The following is a 4,092-nucleotide window of genomic DNA, read 5'->3' as shown; positions in this document are numbered from 1 at the left end:
AGAGTTCCCCTCACTCGTGCCCACAACAACCCGTCCTGTCTGGCCTCGGCTCCCCATCTGTGAGCTTGAGCAGGGCCCCCAGCCAGCCAGGGGCCCTCCATGGCTGCGGCCCCCTCTGGTAGTGCTGTCATATTGCAGGGGCTGCTGTGCCGCCCCGGGGTCCATGCTCTACTGAGATGCAGCTGCTGCAAATCCCCACGGTCTGCCACCTTCAGTGTAGACAGGATCCTGCTGCCTTCAGTGTAGACAGGATCTGTCTGGGTTGGATCTGTCTGGTGAAGGGGGTGCCGGGGCGCCGGGCTCCCCAGCTCCTAGTGGTCCAGCACTCTGGGTGCACATGTAATCATAGCCGTCTTTTCCCACGGCATGAGGGGGGGGCCCAGATAACCCTCCCACTGCCCACGGCGATCCAGTGAGCTGTCCCCTCCCTCTCCCTCTCCCTCTGCCCTAATGCTAAGTGTCCTCTGAGGGACCCCACGCCCCGCTGTTCCTTCCTGCATTCCGGCTTCCATGGAGCTGATTCTTGAACCTCCGCGGGCACCAGATTCCCAGGCCTTTTCTTTCAGGAGGCTCCTGCCTCAGCCCCCTGAATAAACTAGTGGGGGTGACTCGCTCTGCGGACAAGGGCTTCACCCAGTGCTCTCCCCTAAGGCCACCTACAGCTCCCAGCTGGGCCCATACCTGCCTGGCCACTGGGGGTCTTTTCATGGAAGGCCTTAGACATTCCAGGGTCCTCGTTCTCACCGTCCCACTGAAGGCATGGGCTGTGAGAACGTCCAAGTGGGGTTACGCCCCCGCTGTCTGGAAGCTCGCCGTGTGCTCTGTAAGGCTCATCAGACCCCAGAGAAGCAGCTGAGCCCTTCCCCATCTCATGTGCTTGGGACCCAGCGAGTGGCAGATGGGGTCGGGCTTGGGGGCCTTGAGGAAGACGAAATCCAGTGTATGGGGAGATCACAGAGAGCTTCCTGGAGAGAGTCTGGCTGGGCCCTGAACAACAGGAAATGATTTTTCCATTTGTAAGAAACTATTTTGAAATAATTTTAGATTTACAGAATTGTAAAGATAGTACGGAGTTCTTCTATACCTTTCATCCTGATGTTGGCATCTTAAACAACCACGGCGCCTTCATCGAAACTAAGAAATTAACATCTATTAGGTGCTCAGGTATAAATTATACCACTATTAAACTATATTCTGTACTGCATTTCAATAGTTTTAGATTGCCGTCCTCTCTGTGTCCCTGGATCCAACCCACAGTTCCGCGTGCGTTTGGTCGTCACGTGTCCGTGATAGTTTCTCAGTCTTTCCTCAATTTTTATGGCCTTGACAGTTTTGAAGAACACTGGTGGAGTGTTTTGTAGAACATACTTTCAGTTGGGTTTGTCCGATGTTTTCTCATGACGAGTCTAGGGTTATGTATTAGAAGAAGAATATTTCCATCAGAAAAATCCCTTTGTTTGGCTCCTTCTAAATCACACCATTTTCCAAAACGGCTGTATGATTTTGCCATCCCACTGGCAACGCGTGAGTATGCCTGTTAGCCCACATCCTCATCAGAATTTGGTGTTGTCCATTTAAAACATTCTAGCCATTCGCGGAGGCCTGTGTTGTATTTCATCATGGTTGTAATTTCCGTTTCCCTAGTGATGAACGATGTTGAACATCCTTTCACATACTTATTTGCCATTCACATGTATTCTTTTGTGAAGTGTCTGTTCAGATCTTTTGTCCCCTTCCATAAAAGATGAGGTTGCTTGTTTTTTTTTTTTTTTTTTTTTTAATAGGTTGCTTGTTTTTATGAGTTTTTAATGCTCTGGGTACAGTCCTTAACTGAAAATGTGATTTACAAATCTTTTCTTCCAGTCTATGGATCGTCTTTTCGTTTTCTTAACAGTTTCTCAGAACAAAAGTTTTTAATTTTGACGAAGTCCAATTTTTCAGTTTTTTTTTTTCTTTTATGGATTGTGCTTTTGGTATAGTATCTAGAAAACCCAAGGGTATGCAGATTTTCTCTGCTGTTTCCTTGTAGAAGTGTTATAGTTTTATGTCTTACATTTAGGTCTATAATGCATTTCGAGTTAATTTTTGTACAAGGTGTGAAGTATGTGTCAAGTTTCATGTTTTTGCATATGAACACTATTTCTTTACGGACTTGCCTTTGCACATTTGTCAAAAATCAGTTGACTATATTTGCGTGGGTTTATTTCTGGGCTATTTTGTTCCATTGATCTATATGTATGTCTTTTTTTCTTTCTTTTTTTTAATGACCAATATCGTACTCTATTATTATAATTTTGTGGTTAAATCTTGAAATTGGATAATGTGAGTGCTCTAATTTGTCCCCCTTTTCTGAACTGTTTTTGGCTATTCTAGCTCCTTTACCTTTTTGTGTACATTTTTTTTATTAACTCGATGTATATAAAGCTTGCTGAGATTGTGGTCGGGACTGCATAAAATCTACAGATCGAACTGGAGAGAAGTGATATTTAACAAACATTGAGTCTTACAATTCATGAAAATTATTTTTCTCTCCACTCATTTAGGTTTTTGATTTCTTTCATTCATGCTTGCATTTTTCATCATACAGATCCTGTATGCATTTTGTTAATTTATACCTGAGCACCTAATTTATACCCTTTGCATTTCAATTTGCATACTTATCTTCAAGCTCACTCATTTTTTCCCTGATGATGTTGAATTGGTGGTGGGGGGGGCGGGTAGTAAAATAGTATTTAAAAAAACTTCTCACCCCAGCTGTTCCCTGTGGGTACGTAGGCATATGAGTAACGTTTGTATTAGTTAGTTTTTTGGTAGGTTCTTTGGAATTTCCTATGTGGATGGACATCCATGTCATCTACAAAGAGACATTTTATGTTTTCCTTTCCATTTTTCTTTTTCCTTTTCAGTTTTCTTGCCTGATTGCACTGGCTAGGACTTTCAGTACGACGTCGATTAAAAGAGACGACAGAGGACATTCTTGCCTTGTTCGTGATCTGAGGGAAAGCATTCAGTCTCTCACCGTTCACGATCATGTTAGCTGTAGTTTTTTTTTTGTAAATGTCTTTTATTCAGTTAAGGAAGTTCCTTTCCGTTCCCAGTTTGCTGAAAGTTTTTTTTTTTTTTAATGCATTAATGCTGAATTTTGTCAAGTGCTTTTCTGCATATATAGAGATGACCATATGTTTACTCTCAAAGAGTTTACCCTCCTGGGAGTTTGTTGAACTTCTTGGGCGCATAGATTTGTGTCTCTCTTCAAATTTGGGAAGTTTTTGGCTTTCGTTTCTCCACATATTCTCTCTGCCCCTTTCTCTCTCCTCTCCTGGGACTTCCAGTGTGTGTGTGTGTGTGTGTGTGTGTGTGTGTGCGTGTGCGTGTGTGTGTGTGTGTGTGTGTATTAGTATGCTTAATGGTGCTCCACTGATCTCTGAGGCTGTGTTCATTTTCCTTTATTTTTTCTTTCTGTTCTTAAGACTGAATAATCTCAATTCACCCATCTTCAAGTTTTCTGATTCTATAGAATTATTTTTCCTTACTTTTGAAAAATATTTTGCTAATCATAAAAATTTCTTCACTTCTTCTCCCTTTGCATTTCAATTTGCATACTTGTTATCTTCAAGCTCACTCATTCTTTCCTCGATGATGTTGAATCTCCTAATGAGTCTGTCAAAGGCAACCTTTATCTCTATTAGTGGGTTTTTCATTTTTGATACCTGATTGGGACACAGGATCCATGGAAAAGAAAGTGAGGCGGTCCCATGTGGGAGCATGGCGATGCCTGCAGGCAACGGCCGAGACCTCTGGGCCTCCTGGCTGAGGGCACTGGAGCCACCCCTTCTCAACCCCTTGCTGAAGTCTTGTCCTGAGGTCTGGTTCCAGGCTTTGAGCTCTAAGGCTGAGCCTCCTTGGGCTCCCATAGACTGGGGGGCTCCCCAATCAGTCTTGACCCCCCTTCTCTTTAGATTGCCTGTGACCCAAGTCCTCGGAGGTCTAGGGAGCAGGTCTGTGCTTGGCGCCTGGTCTAGGCATGGAATGTGTGCTGGCTGGCTGGGCCCAAGGATGGATGGTCCCAGGAGGAAGTCAGGGCACGTCATT

This window comes from Pteropus vampyrus, unplaced genomic scaffold, assembly GCF_000151845.1.
Source record: "Pteropus vampyrus isolate Shadow unplaced genomic scaffold, Pvam_2.0 Scaffold145, whole genome shotgun sequence".
Lineage (NCBI taxonomy): Eukaryota > Metazoa > Chordata > Mammalia > Chiroptera > Pteropodidae > Pteropus > Pteropus vampyrus.
The sequence above is the reverse complement of the archived record's forward strand: the minus strand, read 5'-3'. Positions refer to the sequence as shown.